General features: G+C 44.6%; 1 long non-coding RNA gene across 1 annotated transcript; it reads right to left on the bottom strand.

Annotated features, from left to right (window-relative positions):
* Nucleotides 1-7214: 7214 nt before the first annotated feature.
* LOC106998620 (uncharacterized) lies at nt 7215-9088 on the bottom strand. Its single transcript, XR_001445130.3, has 3 exons — nt 8971-9088; nt 8559-8767; nt 7215-7759 (listed from the first exon to the last, which is right to left on the bottom strand). It is a non-coding gene; the product is annotated as an uncharacterized LOC106998620 (long non-coding RNA).
* Nucleotides 9089-10024: the final 936 nt, after the last annotated feature.

Below are 10024 nucleotides of genomic sequence, written 5' to 3'. Positions count from 1 at the left end.
ATCTATACAAAGACTAGAAACAAGCTATCAATATGTTACCAGCAATTATATGAGTGATTTTAATTTTCTTTATCATATACTGAATTTTCCAAATTATTTTTACAATAAAAATAATGTTCTAAAAAGAAAATAACTATTTGGTTGTTCTGTACTATTGTGGAAAATGGGAAATACTACCTAAAACTATTTTACATTTCAGTGTTAGTTTATCTCTCAAGAATATTCTATATTTAATGTGATATGAATGAGGTCTGCCTTAATGTCAGAGGAATTTAATGAATAGAATTATGGATTTTGCATTTGTATGAGAGCACTAGATGTTTTCCAGCATATTTATTTATAGGTGAGGAAAATGATCCACAAAGGGACCACGTTTCTGTAAAAATCACAGGTTGCCAGAGGCTTCTCTGTTGGGGTTCATGGAGAGCTGGCTGTATTGGTGGTTTATTACTATGTGACAAATCACCACAACTCAGTTGCTAAAAACAACACATATCTATTCTCTTACAGTTTCCATGGTCAGGAATCTGGGTGTGACTTACCTGGGTCCTCTGCTGCAGGGACTCTCGCGAGGCCTCAGCTTAGGTGTTGACCCGGTCTCATGTGAAGTCTTGGTTGAGGAAACACCTGCTTCCCGTCTCACACAGCTGTTGGAAGGATTCAGTGACTTCTGGGCTGTTGGACTGAGGGCCCCACTTCCCAGCTGACTGTCAGCGGGAATTTTCTCCCAGTTCCTTGCCGTGTATGTCTGTGTAGCAAAGTATCGGGCTTCATCAATGCCAGCAAGAGAGGAAGTCTCCTGGCAAGATGGAAGCCACAATCTTGTGTATCCCAGTCACTGAGAGGACATCCCACTGCTGTTGATGGATTATATTAGACAGACACAAGCCGCTATGTCGGCCTGCACTCAAGGTGAGGGGATTGCACGAGGGCTTAGACACCAGGAGACCGGGATCATCGAGGGCCATCCTCGAGTCTGTCTACCACACTGGCTCTCCAACAGGCTTGCAAAATTATGGCCAGATGCTGTTTGTAACGTAACTATTGGTGAAATCAAACAGTGAAGTGGCAATCTTTAACTTTATATCTGTGTATGTATAAGCAGTGCCTAATACATAGGAGATGCCAATACACACTTGTTCAATTTTGTTATTCATTTAACAGATATACATCTTGTGCTAACTGGGTGTCAGATGGCTTTTGAGGTGATGGGGCTGTATTGGTTAACAAAACAAAGTCCTCGCCTTCATGCAACTTACAGCCTACTAAAGGGCGCTCATGTGACATCAACAAGGAAACACACACTTAGTCCTTCGTATCTGTGAGTTCTGCATCTGCTGATTCAACCAGCCATGAGTCAAAAATATTTGCAAAAAAAGCCCTTTAAATTGTATTGAACATGAACAATTTGTTTTTATTTTTCTCTAAATGACACAGTATAACAACGATTTGCATAGCATTTACATTGTAGTATATGTTACCAGTAATCTAGAGATGATTTAAAGTATAGGGAGAACGTGCATAGGTTACGCTGAATACTACACCATTGCATGTCAGGGACTTGAGTGCTAGGGACTCTGGTATCTGGGGGAGGTCCTGGAACCAATTGCTCATAAATACTGATGGATGACTGTATGTTGTATCTTGATGCAATGAATAAACAAAGCAGATAACAGTAACTGACAAGCGGTAGAAGGTGAGGGAAAATGAAGGGGTTGCTATTTACGTGTTTATATGGGATGATCAGGGCAGACCCCACAGAGGGGATATTTAACAGAAACTGAAAGTACGGGAAGCAGTCCTGAGAACATGTAGACCAAGAGAGCTCGGTGTGGCCATGGGAAGGGACTGGTCAGATCTCGTGGCCCCTGGGGACTGGGTGACTATTAGCTGCTAGCCAAAAGCCGGCTGCCGCCCTGAAATCTACCACTGTCAGCCAGTAACCAAGCATGGCAGGGTATAAAGGCAGGCCTGCTGCAAGGAGGTGAAGGACCCCTCTGCTGGGCAGCCTGGCTGGAGGGTTCTACTACCAGCCTTGCCAAAAGTTTCTCAGAATTGCACTGCATTTTAAGACTTTGCGTCCCCAGCCTCCTCCAGCCCCTTCTCGTTTTCCTCCACAGGCATTTCTCTCAAATAATCTCGAGTGTCAGATACCATTCTGGTGTTTGCTGCTCCAAGAACCCAAACATACACAATGTTCCAGCAGAGGCTGCACAAAAACAAAGGCCCTGAGGAGCCTGGCATTTTCCAGGAGCATCAGGGAGGCCAGTGCGGCGTTTATGGAGAAGACAGAGGGAGAGTGGGAGATGAGGCCAGAAATGCACTTCCTTGCGGAAGAAAAATAGTTGACTTGCTTATTATAAAACCCTTTTTGTTAAGGAGGAAATAAAAACTGTTAACCAACGGCATCTGTATCCATTACAGAATTTAACGGAAGGGCATCAAATAGCCGGTACCGTACAATCTTCCATTAGCAGCGTTCAGCACATCTGTCTAGGTAGTAAACCTAGGTAGCCCAGTTCTGGGCCATTAAAATTTTGATGTAACCCATTAACGAAACTTACGGCCTTAGTTCAAAGGGCTGTTGCCATTGTGTCTGTGAGAGCAGTACTGCAGAGTGCATTTTATGCAAATCTAATAGATTTTAATGAGTGATCCTGCTTAATAAGCTAGTTAGACCATTCGGGCATTTACTTGAGAGTGACCACAAATCCCTTTGTCTGAAACCATTTCACAGCGCTAACATTTAACTGAAACAGCACTTAACACAACGCCAGGCACACAGGGAGCACTGAGTGTTGTGTTACTGATGACGGGGATGGAAAACAGGGGTCTTACCCAGTGTGTCAGTCTCGATGCTCCTGAGTGACCCAGAAAAAAAGGACTAGAATCTTTCTTTTCAGGAGTTTGTGTCTTAGATCCTTGTTTCACCACAAAGCATAAGCTTGACGTAGCCTGAACTTGACAGCACTTTCCACAGGGCACTTAAAAATACTTTTACCTCCCTTCTTTTACTTCCATAAACCATGACAGGTCTTTGCTCAGCCTCCGATAAGCCAAAGATTAGAAACTCCCTTTAAACTTCAGAAACAGAGCAACGCTCAGTCAGGCGGTAAAAGCTGCAGAAACTGGTCTTGAATATCATCACTGTGTATCAACTGAAATCAGATGAAGAGCTTCACAGTCACCCAAAGTTCTTTTTATACTAATCAGATGCTCTTCAAAGGTGTAATTACCATTTAAAAATGACTTTGGAGTGCAGGATGCACAATAGATTTCTAATGTCTTTTAATTTCTTTCGATGTTTCTCATATTTCATCAGCGTTTTCTTGTTTTACCAATGAGTCACAGGACTTTCAAGGACTCTTCCTCTCCCACAGTTAAAATGCTAAACAGAAGCTAAGCTCACATGAAAAACTTGTCTCAATGACCAGAGAAGGACTATACGAATTACAATTTGGATTTCAGGGATTATCAACTTGTCCGATACCCCGTTTGCCTCCACGTTGAGGAGAGAACTATTTCCAGCCCCAGAGTCAAGCTGCCTCATTGCACGGAAGAGGGGCTAAAATAAGAAGCCTGGTGAGGTGCTTATTGTCACAACTTGTAGTACAGCTGACACTTAGACTAAATCTGCCCTTGAAGCTCAACCTCTTTGCCCTACTCCTGTCGTGTGTCTTGGCATCTGGTATCATTTCAAAAGGGTAAGAATGGCATAGAGAAGGTTTCTTGTTGCTAAACATGGAGTAGGAATATTTTAGTGAAGTGTCAAGTTTTGTGGCCAAAGTAAAAACAAGTGTGCACACTTGGAGTGAGCTGCCCGCAAAGCAGCACACTTGGTTCTGGGTGGGCAGCTGGCTGAGGTCTCCTGGTCTGGAGGACAGATCCTGGCTTTTACATCTTCCATGTCTTGCTATTTCTCTTTGGATGAGGCACAAATGTCTGAAGATGTCCTCCAGGCCCAAGAGGACCTGCTGCTATTCTATCCAGTCTTGTCTTTCGTGAGCCACTGTGCTTCAGCCACACTGCTTTTCCTTCCACTCGTCTTTCCTTTTTGCCAGGTACAAGGCCTTTGCACGTTCTAAACCCTCTAACCCAGAACACTGTTTCTTCTATTTATCTCAATAACCCCAACCCCTTCTTTACATTCTATTTCAAGCTACCCAGGAAAGCTCTCCCTGCCCTCTGCCCAGCCCGGGGCCTGCTGTTGTGGGTCCTCACAGCACCAAGGGCCTCCCCTCACTGTACGCATGGGTTGTGTGGTTCTATTTGTGCATGCAAATGTTTGATTCAGGTCTACACCCTCCAGCCCCCTTACAGAATATGCTCCTAAGGGCAGGTATGGGGTCTGGTTTTGCCCACCCCTGCATCTGCATAACATAGCACCGTGCCCAGCAGAGGAAGGAGAAAGTGCTCCATGAGCATCTGCTGACCCAATGCCTGACCCGGTTCTCTAGAAGGATTGCTTGTGCTCTCGTTGCACAGACGTGCTGCAGGAGCCTCGGCTGTTCTCCAGAATTCTGGCTCTCCATCTTGAAATGATTCTGTGAGTGGACCAGAGTCAGGAGCCCTGCCGTCCTTCCATACCTCTGCAGTTAATGAGTTTTCAGGCACAGGGAAACCATTTAATGTCTCTATGTCTTCTCACATGTAAAATTGGATTTTTAATATCAGCTTTATTTACCTTGCCGAGTTATTCTTCTATAACAAGAACATTAAGAGCCTGGCTTATATTAGTTTGAGCGAGACATTGTTGGTGTGAAAAGGATTGGTTATGGGCAGTTTCTTACTTCCACACACAGCGGATTCCTACACATGTGTTTCAAAGTTGAATAACAAACAATAATGAGGGAGACATTTCCAGAGAACTAAAAATATATTCTAAAATTCCCAATAGTGGTTAATTATGTGCTGCCTCCCTCAGATTCAGACACCCATGAGACAGGTGAGAACTTCCAATGCACACAGCACAGGTGGCCACCAGCCATCCTGGGGATGGGAAAGGTGACCCGGGCACCTCCTCTTCCCGGTCTGACCACTCCTCTGCCCACTGCTGCAGCAGCCACAGCATTTCCACATCTTTAGGAAGCTTTGGGTGGCTGGAAACAGATATCCAGATATCGGGAAAAACAGTTCTGTCTTCTTGCCATCTGTGGTAGATTGCAAGTGTGACCCCAAATCTTTACTCTTTCTTTTTTCTCCAGCCTTTGCCATGTAGTTTTACAGAGGTCTCCCAGTTTGACACTGGGCTTAGCGCTGTGAATTAGTCAAGGTTCTCCAGAAGAATAGAAACAATAGGATACGTGTGTATATATATAAAATAATGTTGTTCATAATATTATTTTTATTTCTTTATTTCTTTGAGACAGAGTCTTGCTCTGTCACCAGGCTGGAGTGCAGTGGCGCGATCTCGGCTCACTGCAACCTCTGCCTCCTGGGTTCAAGCAATTATCCTGCCTCAGCCTCCCAAGTAGCTGTGACTACAGGTGCATGCCACCATGCCCAGCTAATTTTTTTATATTTTTAGTGGAGATGGGGTTTCACCATGTTGGCCAGGATGGTCTCAATTTCTTGTCCTTGTAATCTGCCAGCCTCGGCCTCCCAAAGTGCTGGGACTACAGGTGTAAGCCACTGCGCATGGCCCATAATATTATTTTATAAATATATACTATAAGAAATTGGCTCACGTGATTATGAAAACAGAAGTCTCATGATATGCATTTGCAAACTGCAGACCTAGGAAAACTGATGGACTAATTCTAGTCCAAATGCTAGTGGGCTTCCAAGAGAAATTCTGATGTTTCCGTTCAGGTCCACAGGCAGAAACACAAAACACAAAACCCAATGCCCCGGTTCACAGCGGTCAAGCAGAAAGAGTTCCCTCTGACTTGCTCTGTTCAGGCCTCCAGCTGACTGGCTGAGGCCCACCCACATCAGTGGGACAAGCTGCTGTGCTCGGTCTGCCAACGTAAATGCTAATCTCATTTGGAATCACCCTCCAGATAGACCCAGAATAATGTTGAACCAAATTTCTGGGCACCCTGTGGCCCAGTCAAGTTGACACATACAATTCACCATCCCACCATGAGATTTGCTGTTGCCAGTGGAATGTTCACAGATGAGATGCCAGCAGAGCCTTGAAAGACTCTAGACCCATCAGGCCACCCAGGTAGTCACTCAGGAATGCACGTTGATGGAGGATGCTTTCCTGGCCACTGTGGCAGGCGAAGGGAGTGTGGTGTCCCCTGTACTGTCCTTTGCAGGAGGTGACACACGCCGTTTCCACTCGTGATTCCTGCCCGACTTGCATGAACAGTCTGCACAAGGTGGGGTGTTCCAGCCAACTCCTACAGATCTTGTCATTGCTGATTTGACATTCACTAATCATAGGGCCAAACTAACGGCCAAAGGTGTCTCCATCACCCTTCAGTCCCGCTTTCGAGGTAGCATAAAGATCATAGCACAAGCCCTCCAGCCACAGACAAATCTGTGATTTGTTTCATGCCGAATAAGGGCTCTCCCTACTTTGTGACTTCTCCCCTCTGTGGTCATGGAGGCTTCGGTCCATGCTTCCTGTACTCCTGCCTCCCACCCCATCCTGGTGCTGCCTGGGCAGCCCTGTGTGGCATGCCAGTGCTCCTTTTTCTTGGGAGCTGTAAGAAACAAGCTCTTATTTCAAAGGCAGTTGTTCCTGTCTGTGTCTATCACTTTACCATACCCAAATTAAATCCTGAATTCAAATCGTTAAACATGGGGAATGCAAGCGTATTATGTGAGTAGAAGGAGTGGAATATCTGTGGACAGCCCTAATAACTCAGACCCTTGGTTCCCACAGTGTTCTGGGCACGCCAGCTGATCTTTGCTGACACTGACCTCCGTGCATGGCATTTGCTGCCATCCCTGGCACGACAGGAGGTTATGGTTGTTGAGTGCAGTAATTCCTTAACCACTTTGCTCTCCTGCCTTTTTATTGTCAATAAACACTATAACATATGCTAAATTTAGCATTCTGTGAAATGAGAAAGGGGGTATGGTATTGTTTCTAAGGTGGAAACCAAGACAGCGAGAGACCTACTGCACCATTCTGTGGCTTCCCAGCGCCAGGTCAGTCTGATGATCCAGGTCTCACACTGGCACCTTCAGGAAACCATGGTGCCACGAAGTTAAAATCTTATTTGAATCCAAATAAAGGACATATTCAGACTCCTAGTGGCTCATGACCTGAAGTCCAAGGTTTATTCAGAATTAGTGGAGACAGCACTGGTAAATATATATGCTTTTTTAAAATGAAGGGTCCAAAAATAGGACATTTCCCTAAGCATTAACTCAGACTGAGAAATTTGTACCACTGATTTGGAGCCTGGGGGGAACTAGGCAAAAACTTCATGAGCTTATTCCAGGACCCCCACCTGAGTAGAGGCCTCAAAGCCCTAAGGACACAAAATTTCACTGGCGGCTTGTGGCCAATAACAGAAAAGGCAGAATCATGAGCAAGCCGGCTGTGTGCCCACCCAAGAGAGTGCTCACAAACGCTTGGCGACGCTCCCCGCCTGTGTACTCCCTCTTTCAGCCTGGATGGCTTTCCGCATTCACAGTGTGCATCCTCGTGACATTAAAGACATTATCCCACGGCGCTTACTCTGAGCAAAGCTTCCTCTTTTCAGCTCCCACAGCTTGGCTGATGCCGCTCAAGAGTCCCCCACAGTCCTGGCATCTGGTTTCCTTGTGGGAGGCACCTGCCCTGCTGAAAGACAGGAGGCTGGGGAAAGAACAGATAGAACAGGATCCCCGGGGCTCCGATGCTTAAGGGAAAGCAACGTGGCCTTGGCTGGGGATCTGCTCACAAGAGGCTTAAACAGAGGCCCCATTGCTGCCTACGAGAAGTTTGGACGAGCTGTGATGAGGCAATTGAAAGAAAACCTTCCGAACACAGTGCAAATCCATTTCATAAACAAAAGAAGCCGTTTGTATGCTCTCTGTGCCCCTACATGGTACACTCAGTACACAACTACATGCTGTTCTGCGAGAAAATGAAACGACTAGAATTTTTAATATCATGTCTGAGATTTCCTGTGGGAGTTGGTGTACACTTTCTACTAAGTTCAAGGTGCAATTTTCCTCTAATTGTTTTCAATAGTTCCTTCCATTGTTAGCAACTTTCAGAAAAATATTGTCAGATTGCTTTCCCTAGAGGGAATAGAAGAGAATAAAATCCCATGATTTAATCTTTAAAAAGTTGAGAAATAAAGTCAAAAACATCCAAATTTAATGCTGCCTTTTCTAGTTTATACATGTTACGTTAATATCTAAATGATGTCCAGAAGTATTTACTTGTCTCATATTTACAAAACTTGATCACAGATTTTAAGAAAATTGTTCTGGCTTTTGTTATTAATGTTCTCAGGAACACTTGACATGAAAGTTCTGGTTTCCTATAAAGCAGATTTTCAAAATTTTTGGAGAAACTTAAAATAGATCTACTCGGTTCTGGTGAGGGCAGAATATTCAGAGGGTATAGCATGACAGTAGCATAGGATTTTGTGCCTCAGAGCATTTACCATTGATTACAGGCCTTTAGGCTGGATTCTGACCTGGAGGTAGTGTCCACTGACTTCACGGCAGTCTCTCTTCTGCAAATAGCAGTAGTGCTTTGCCTCATCCTTATGGAAATGATATAGTGGGATCTGAAGACATGTGCTAGCCCCCTCAAAGTTCTAAACATTCCAAAAGCGTCGTTTACTCACTAGATCCTTAATAGATCTTCCTTCTAATATGGATTTAAAATTTTTTTTTTATATCACTCTTGCTTTCATGATTGGAAAAGGTGTTATTTAGAGAAATAAGGCAAATGGAAAACTTTAAGATTGACATTTGCCTAAGGTGCCTCAAACATTTCTAGAACATTAGGTAGATTATCACTTGATCTGCTTTGTTTGAAAGCAAATTGGTTTCTAGAAGACCCACTTTGACTCTGATGGTGAGGCCTGCGGAGGTTTTCATCGCAGATGTTTACCCTGAGGAGAACCCCTGAACGCGGTGACCAGATGAAAGGCAGCTCAAGGCTGAGCTCTTGGGACTCACCTCTGCCGTCAGCCACATTTTCCTCTGAGTTTATGAAAATGATGCACCCTTACCCTCAATGCTACAGTTCTTGAGTTAGGATTGTGAAAGTTGATTATCGAAATTGAGCCATTCTTGTCATACCCAACTAAATCAGAGAGGAGGGGTCTGAGTAAAGGGCACTCAGGGTACATAACGCCTCCCTAGAAATGCTGTTCTCTCCAAGTCCCGTGGCTGAAACTGCCTGTTATAACCAGAGACCACTTTTATCTGTAGCAGGTGAGATAACAACTGCAAACCAAGGACTAGTTTTGCCCACCACAGTCACCCACCAATCAGACCTTACCAGCCCCAAAACTTTGCTAATATCAAAGAACTTTCTCACAGGACCACACGGAACAGTCCTCTTTTTTCACCTTCTCTTTGTTCTTCGGACCATCCTGTCTGCCTCTATATCATGAATTGCAATTATTTCTTCCCAAATATTAAATTTAGAGATTCATCTCTACATTTTTAATTTGCTTTAGAGAAGTTCAAGCAGGCACTTGCCAAACCCTGTGGTTTCTTTGTCACTGCGTGACTGGGTTCATTCCTCCTCCTTTTGTCTTCACTCAGAGCTTCCTTTGTCTGTAGCTTCCTTCTCGCTGACCCGCTCACTTTGGGTGGCTTCTCTTCTGTCGTGTCTTAAGAGGTAGCTGTGGCAAGTCTTTCTTAATTCACCAGGGAATAATGGCAGCCTCTCCAGGCCTTCTGTGTCAAGACCTCAGTCCTGGTGGCAGATAGTCTTGTTTTGCTTTCTTCTAGTCTTCAAATCCCACTCTGATTTTCAGGTTCTTTTGTTAAAGCCAGGCAGCAAGGATGGTGGAACGTGCATTGGGTATATGGGTGGCAGGACAGCTGGTTTCTAGTCTTGGGTTGGAAAATACCAAGTGGTTTGGCTTTGGGAAAATGATTCCCCTTTTTG

The sequence above is a fragment of the Macaca mulatta genome, chromosome 5 (assembly GCF_049350105.2).
Source record: "Macaca mulatta isolate MMU2019108-1 chromosome 5, T2T-MMU8v2.0, whole genome shotgun sequence".
Classification (NCBI taxonomy): domain Eukaryota; kingdom Metazoa; phylum Chordata; class Mammalia; order Primates; family Cercopithecidae; genus Macaca; species Macaca mulatta.
The sequence above is the reverse complement of the archived record's forward strand: the minus strand, read 5'-3'. Positions and strand labels throughout refer to the sequence as shown.